Genomic DNA, 7,742 nt, shown 5'->3' with positions numbered 1-7,742 from the left:
ATTAAGGGAAAGAAAAGAAAATATACAAATTATTGTTTATAATCAGGAAAAATTGAAAAAGGTATGAACATCCTACAATGAGGGATTAAGTACATTAATTATACAGCCATACAATGAAATACTACAGCTCTAAAAATTATTGTATAGTATGCTTATTGCCTTAGAAAGATGTTTACGATGTATTAGATTAAGAAGGAGAAAGCTGTATGGTGTTGCCTTTATAAATGTGTGAATATATAATATACAATAGAATATATAAGTGCATGTACAGATAGATGATAGCTGGATGGATAGATAGATAGAAAATGTCAGGGAGGACAAGTACTAAATGTTATAGTGATTATCTCTGAGTGGTAGAATCTTAGTTGACTTTTATTTTCTTCTTTTATTTATTTTGTGTGTGTGTGCTTGGACACTGAGAGGTCTAACGCTGAGACTGTATACATATATCCATTTTGTAAAAATTATCATCTATCTTTTACAAATGGAAATCATATTAATTTTTAAATTATACATATCTGTATAGATATATCATTGCCTGGGGAGCTTTTCAAGTGAGTTGTCACTTAACAGAGTGCATGACCCTAGTGTGATGGTGAACAGATCAAGTGTAGTGCGACCAGAAGGCTTTGGAAGGTCCAGAGCTTTGGGCTGGAAGGATGCATGGGGAAAAGGAGGATGTTTTACTATGCTCAGGCACCACAACAATATACCACAGTGAGTGGCTTAAAGAACAAATTTATTTTATCACAGTTTTAGAGACTCGAAACCCAAGATCAAGGTACCAGTCAGTTCTGTTCCTGGTAAGAGCTCTCTTCTTGGATTGCAGATGTCCGCTGCTGCCTTCTTGCTATCTCCTCACATGGCAGAGAGGAGAGAGACAGAGAAATCTTTCTAATGTCTCTTCTTATAAGGGCACTAATCCCATCATAGGGTTCCTGCTCTCGTGATCTCATCTAACTCTATTTCCCAAAGGCCCCATCTCCAAATACCATCACATTGGGGATTAGGGCTTCAACCTATGAATTTTGTGGGGACACAAAAATTCAGTCCATAACAGGGGAAGAGTCAGGAAAAAAAAAGAGATGGTGGAAAAAAACAAAGACTGACCAAATGAGAATAGACAAAAGCTATTTTTTCAAAGCTTGCTATAGCAACGGAGTCAGCCACCATCACTTGTCTCTTGGCAGAAATACAAAAGCAGGCAGTGGAGTGAGAAAGTCTCCAGGACGTCCTGATTGGTGGCTGTTGGCATGTGGAAGCTGTAAGTGTGCTGACTAGAAGCATGGCATCCTGTGTGATGTGTTAGGGGTGTGTATTTGGCTTTCTCAGGATGGCTTTAAGTAAAAAACAGGGGCAAATATTATAGAAGCTGTCAGTCATTTATCAAGTCTTGGCTATTTGGGGTAGACTGTTACAGGTATTCTTATTTGGCTTATGGACTGTGAGATAGAGACAGTGGTCTGACTTCCTCCAAGTCTGAGTTGCACATAGCAGATTGGCTTCCTGGTCTGGTTACTGTAGATAATGGGTTGGTTTCCTGGGCTGGTTGCTGCAGAGTGTGGGTCAGAGTTCCATCTTAAATATGATCTGGCCACCATCCATTTGTTTGTTCAGTCTGTCAACACAGACTGACAAGACAGAGGGACAGACAGAGCACTTACTGTCAGCCACTTCTGGGTCCTTTCCATACTTTACCTCCCTGAATCCTTACAGAACCCTGAAAGGTGATATTATCATCTATCTTTTGCACATGGAAGACAGGATCGAGGGTAAAGCAATTTGCTTGTTTTCATAGGTAGCGCATGACACAGCAGGATTCAAATGCACATATGATTGGCTAGAAAGCCTATGTTTTCTCCTCTACATCAAGCTCCCTCTCAGGAAGAAGGACATGACAGAAAGGAAGGTGGTGAATGACTGAAAAAAGAGTTCAAACTAAAAGAAACCAAACCAACCATTTTTTTAATTAAAAAACCCAAACAGGATTGTTGGCATGGCTGTCTTTCACCAGCCTCCCTGCTGTGCTTGGCCTTCAGAGCACTATTCCAGAGTCACCTCCCGAAGTGTTTTGTTTTGATATATTTAAAACTCTAAAAGGTGACCTAATTTTGTTTAAGTAGGCTGAGCTCTTCCTGTACTTTCAGATTTAAATCAGATTGCTTTAAACCCTTGTCCTGTGATTTCTGCAGGTTCCAGGAGACTGCTGTGTCCTCTCTCCCTGTCCCTCTGAGTTCTTACCCCACTGTCTCACCTCCAACAGCTCTTCTGTTCCCTCTGATCCTGGTCCAACGAACCATGGAATTCACCTTATTTTCCTTAGGTTTGAGGTGATGAAAAGTTTCCACATTCTGTCAGCTACCCCACCACCCGGGGTATCTCCCACCCCTTTTTTCTCAGCAGGACTTTCACCATTGTGGTTGGGCCCCTGTCTCTCTCCAGAGTGCCCCATTTCTCACTGCTACTTGATTTTCCAGTCCCTGCACTCTTGGGTTTCCCCCATCCTCTAGTCCCTGAGATATTACAAAGCCACATAGAGATGCATTTTCCCACTGATACACAGTATGCCATTACTCCTCCCCAGAGGTGGAAATGGCTACAGTCAGTTTTTATTCTTTAATAAAGTTTATATGTCCATCACACCTATGTTTCAGTTGTCTGTATCTTTATATCAGCATCACTGACCCCTTTCTGGAATGAGGAGCAGGCAGATGGTGGTTTCAAAAGCCTGTATACTCTCTACATCTTATTCATAAGCAGAACTCACTTGGTTTTCTATCTGTCATTACAGCCAAGTAGCTCTGGAGTTGGCTGGTAAGTAGGATCTCCAGTGGTGTTAGTACCCCAGGATTACTGCTCATCAATGAGGGGACATAAGCAATGATTAGCGTGAACAGAAGCTCACTTTGTAAACACAGGCTGCAAAATTCAAGTTTAAGAATCACTCTTCTTTCTGGCAAGTATGTCTATTTCTCCCCCTCAAAGGCTGACAGAAAGGAAAGGAAAGAACTATTTAATAAATGATCTACAGACTTTCCCAAAAACAAGTGCGTGGAAGGCGAGAGGTAGAGAATATGAGGTTTCCAATCCCGTAGGTTATCTTTCATAAATGAGCTTGCTCTTGATGCCCAGGGGTGTTTACTCCTATAAAACAGAACATTTATCGCATGGGGGCAGGAGATGGGGGAGGTGCACCCATGAAATATGCATAAGATATCTTATATAACTTAAGATATATCTTAAGTTATATAACTTAAGATATATCTTAAGTTATATCATAAGATATCTGATATAACTGAGTCTGTCCATCATGACTTGGAAGATGTGATGTGATCCATGCTATATCCAAAGTACATGTTTCCAATTAAATGGGGCAGAAAGAGGTGAAGAAAAATTTTTGGATTAGGAAGTGGGTTAGAGTCCTGTTCACCTCTAACTAAATGAACTTGAAATAAGCTCATTAAGTACCTTTCTTCATCAGTACATGAGAGTAAAATGGCTTCTTTGCAATCAACACCATCAGCAAAAGACATAAAGAACTTTATGAAAAATATATACATATATAAATAAATGACACTTATAGCATGTTCGTGGATAGTAAGATTCAGTACCATAAAGATGTCAATTCTCCTCAAATGACCTACAGATTAATGCAGTTCCAATCAAAACTGAAATGGGACATTTTACTGAGCTTGACAAGCCAATTTAAAAACATACATGGAAATTTCAAGTACCAAGAAAAAGCCATGAAGACAGTTCTGGAGAAGTAGAACAAGGTAGTAGAGGTTTACTGAACCAAATATTGATTTATCATAAAGTTAGAATGATTAATAGAGTATGGTATTGACACAATTCAATAGAAAAATGGAAAATAAAACAGCCCCCAAATAGACCTACACATATATGAGAACTTGATACATGTCAGAAGATCATAGGGAAAGAAATGAAATTGGAACTTCACCTTAATTCTTAGGCAAAATTACATTCCAGGAAGTTATAGACTTAAATGTGAAATGTAAGACTTTAAAAAATTTTTAAAGAAAATGTAGGGTGTTATTTTTATGACATTAGAATAAAGGAATTCTTAAACGAGATACAAGATACAAGGTACATTAAACCAAAAAATTGATGGATAAATTTGACTCTATTTATATTTAAAAGTCAAGCCAAAAGGTGGGAGAAGCTATTTGCAACACGTAATCTGGGAAAATGTATGAAGAATGTATGAAGAACTCCTAAAAATCAATCAAATATATTTTTTAAAAAGATAAACAGAAGAAAAATGAGCAAGGCACAAACAGACATTTCACAGGAGGGAAAAGAGAAACAGCCAAAAATAAGATTCTCAACCTCATTGATAAATCAGGAAAGTGTGCATTTAAACTTCAATTAGATACAATTTTCCACTCACAGGACTGGTAAAAAATTTGAAGTCTGTTATTTCTAAGTATTGACAAAGATATAAACCTCATGGTTCATCTGGCAATATCACTCCTAAAAAACTTAGTAGACTTCTGATTTATTTGCTTCCAGTCAGTTTCACATGTCAGCAATCACCATATTCAAAAAGTCTTTCTGAAAATAATTCTCAGGTCTGACTTGTGTCTTTGCTTCCTCATCCAATCCCTTTCCCCTATCTGAATAGAAGCTAGCTTGAAGCCATCTGAAACAATAGGTGGGAGGCCACATCCTTAGTCTGGTCTTCCCCTCATTGCTGGTTTAAACTCCTCACTGTAATAACTGAATTTGGGTTCAGGCTTCATCGGCACAAGACCTGCACACTCAGAAGGTATACACATTCGCATTTTCATTTTGTACCTGGCCACGCAAAGTATATAGCTGGTGCTACGAGGGGCTAGGAGCAATTGACCCTTGCAACTCTACAAGATCCCAAATTTTAGGACATTCTTTTAACTTCCTTTCATTTTTGTTCATAAACCAACCAACTCTTGTCTGAGTTCATCTCTTTTTTCTAATACTTTGCTAAACACAGCTGGTGGCAATCAACACACACTATTAACATTCTGTTTATCAACTGTGGTAGTTAATTTTGTGTCAACTTGATTGCCCTAGACAGACAGCTGGCAAAACATTATTTCTAGGTGTGTCTGGAGTGCATTCCTGGAAGCATTTGAATCTGTAGACTAAGTAAAGAAGATTGTCCTTACCAATGCCAGTGAGAATCATCCAATCCACTGAAGGCTTGAAGAGAATAAAAAGGCAAAGGAAGTGTAAATTTGCTCGAGCTGGGCCATCCATCTTGTCCTGCTCTCGTGCATCAGCATTTCTGGTTCTTGGGACTTCAGACTAGGATTTAGAGATTTACACCATTGGTTGCCTGTTTCTCCAGCATTTGGACTTAGACTTATACCATCATCTCCCCTGGTATTTCTCCCATGAAAATGCCTTTGGATTTGGGCTGAATTATACCACCAGCTTTCCTGGTTCTCCAGCTTGCAGACAGCAGATTATGGGATTTCTCAGCCTCCATAACTGCATGAGTCAATTTCTATTACAAATTTCCACATATATATATCCTATTGGTTCTGTTTCTCTGGAGAGTCCTAACTCCACACCACCCTTGTACCCTCCCTGGGGGTCCAGTCTCAGTAGGCACACAATCTGCCTTCCAAAGCATCACATATAACAGTTCTATCCAATGCATCTCTAGTGTCCCAGCTTTCCCTATCAGTTTCCTTATTACCTGCTGCCTGCTCACTAGGCCAATGCCACATGTTTTAGGTTTGTGTTATGACAGCGCTGCACATGAAGCACCAATCTCTGCTTTAGTTAAGGAAACTCTAGCAGCTATACCAGAGAAACCCCCAAATACAGTAGCCTTAAAATAGAAGTTTGTTTCTTGTTCAATTAAAGTCCAATTAACAGTAAAGGTCAAAGGGATGGATACACAGTCATTCAGAAACTCAAGCAGATGGAGATTCTGCCACTCTTAACAGATGGCTGCTAAGGTATTGCTTAGCATCAGCATCCAGCAGTCTGGGGAGGGGGGAAGAGAGAGTCAAGGATTACTCAGGGGGTTTATCTGAGCCAGGCCTGGGAATGGTACATATGGATTCTTCCCATGTTCCTAGAGGCAGAACTTAGTCACATGACTACCCCCTGCTGAAAGGGAGACTGGGAAATGTAGTCTCTCTGTGTGCCCCGGGGGCAAAGAAAGGATTTGGTGTATAGCTAACCTGTCTCTGCCACAATTATTTTAGGTCTGTCAGGGTTCCTGGTTCTGCCTGAGCTGAGGCGCTGAGGAACAGAAAAGGCTGTGAGTTAGGTAAGTTAGGTCATACCTCCTCCTATCTAGCTATCACAGGGATATTGGCTCGGTGCTTTGTGACAGCCTGGAGGGGTGGGATGGGGAGGGTGGGAGGGAGAGAGACGCAACAGGGAAGACATATGGGAACATATGTTTATGTATGACTGATTCACTTTGTTATAAAGCAGAAACTAACACACCATTGTAAAGCAACTATACCCCAATAAAGATGTTAAAAAAAAAATCAATTAATAAACACCACTAAGGGAAAAAAAAAAAAAAAAAAAAGGAAGTGGCCAAAGTCCTGCAGCTAAGCAGATGAGACATAACATGCTAAAAATAGTTAACATTCAGGTTATATTCGTAGATAAAGAGGTCATCAATGATCAGAAATTGAAAGTGAATTTTAAGTTTAAAAATTTTAGAAATCAGGCAATCAGGCATAACCGCTAAAATGTTTAATTTTTAAAATAAACCTGAAGTACGTAAAGTTCCCAACATATGAAAAAATATTTATTTTAAAATATTAACCAGGTAGTCTTCCTTGTTAACAAACAAATCACCTGGACTCATTGTAGGTCCATTGTAGGTCCCCTCCACCCACCAGGAATAAATTCTGCTTCACTTAAAATCCCTAGATACCACTGGCTCCCCTTCATGGGCTCAGCACACAAGAAAAATAGGTTCCCAGTGACTCTGCAAGGGGCATGAACCATAGGAAGGCAAGGAGCAGGAACTGGCCACTTGGACACTAACCCTCCAGCGTGGGCCCCCACTAGGGATGCATCCTTGAACTAAGACAGCCTAAGGCAGCATGCTGCTTTCAGTCCTGAATCTAATCGACCCACCGCCTCTCGGCTACCCCCTATTAATGCACAGTGACTGCTGAATTTAACTGCTTTTCTGGCTCCAGCTCAGCCCCATGGCCTGAGTAGAAATAATCCTTTCATCTCCCAATAAAGGAGAATACTGGGATTTTATAGCTCAGCTCACTTTGAAGAGCCATCTTTAGGAGATGGAGGCTTTGCATTTCCTAGAGTGGTCAGATTAAATATGCTTTTCACTGATCTCATTGGGAGATCGAAGGGCAGGAGTTGATTATATTGTCACCCATTTGCTCTATGGAAAGTACTGCAAGTTTCCATTTTAAGCAGATTTCAGAGCACAAATGTCATTCTCGAGAAGTTTTCTGAAAAATCAACTAAGTCTTCAGAGCCATACTGTTTAGGAGCCAGCTGTTAGTCCAGCAAATGGAGATACTTTGAAAAGACACAATTTAAAAAAAAATAAATTTATTAATTTTATTTATTTTTCTATTTTTGGCTGCATTGGGTCTTTGTTGCTGCACATGGGCTTTCTCTAGTTGCAGCGAGTGGGGGCTACTCTTCGTTGGGGTGCGTGGGCTTCTCATCAGGTGGTTCTCTTGGTGCGAAGCACAGGCTCTAGGCATGCGGGCTTCAGTAGTTGTGGCACT

At 40.0% G+C, this 7,742-nt stretch overlaps 1 long non-coding RNA gene across 1 annotated transcript in view; it reads right to left on the bottom strand.

Moving 5' to 3' along the window:
* The window catches only part of LOC113618238 (uncharacterized), a 154,691-nt gene that overhangs the window by 85,515 nt on the left and 61,434 nt on the right, over nt 1-7,742 (bottom strand). The window contains exon 5 of the long non-coding RNA XR_003431938.1: nt 5,169-5,307. This is a non-coding gene — a long non-coding RNA (uncharacterized LOC113618238). The remainder of the gene's footprint in view (nt 1-5,168; nt 5,308-7,742) is intronic.

Source organism: Aethalodelphis obliquidens, unplaced genomic scaffold, assembly GCF_003676395.1.
Source record: "Aethalodelphis obliquidens isolate GAN/ISIS:26980383/991018 unplaced genomic scaffold, ASM367639v1 scaffold5, whole genome shotgun sequence".
NCBI classification, from domain to species: Eukaryota; Metazoa; Chordata; class Mammalia; order Artiodactyla; family Delphinidae; genus Aethalodelphis; species Aethalodelphis obliquidens.
The sequence above is the reverse complement of the archived record's forward strand: the minus strand, read 5'-3'. Positions and strand labels throughout refer to the sequence as shown.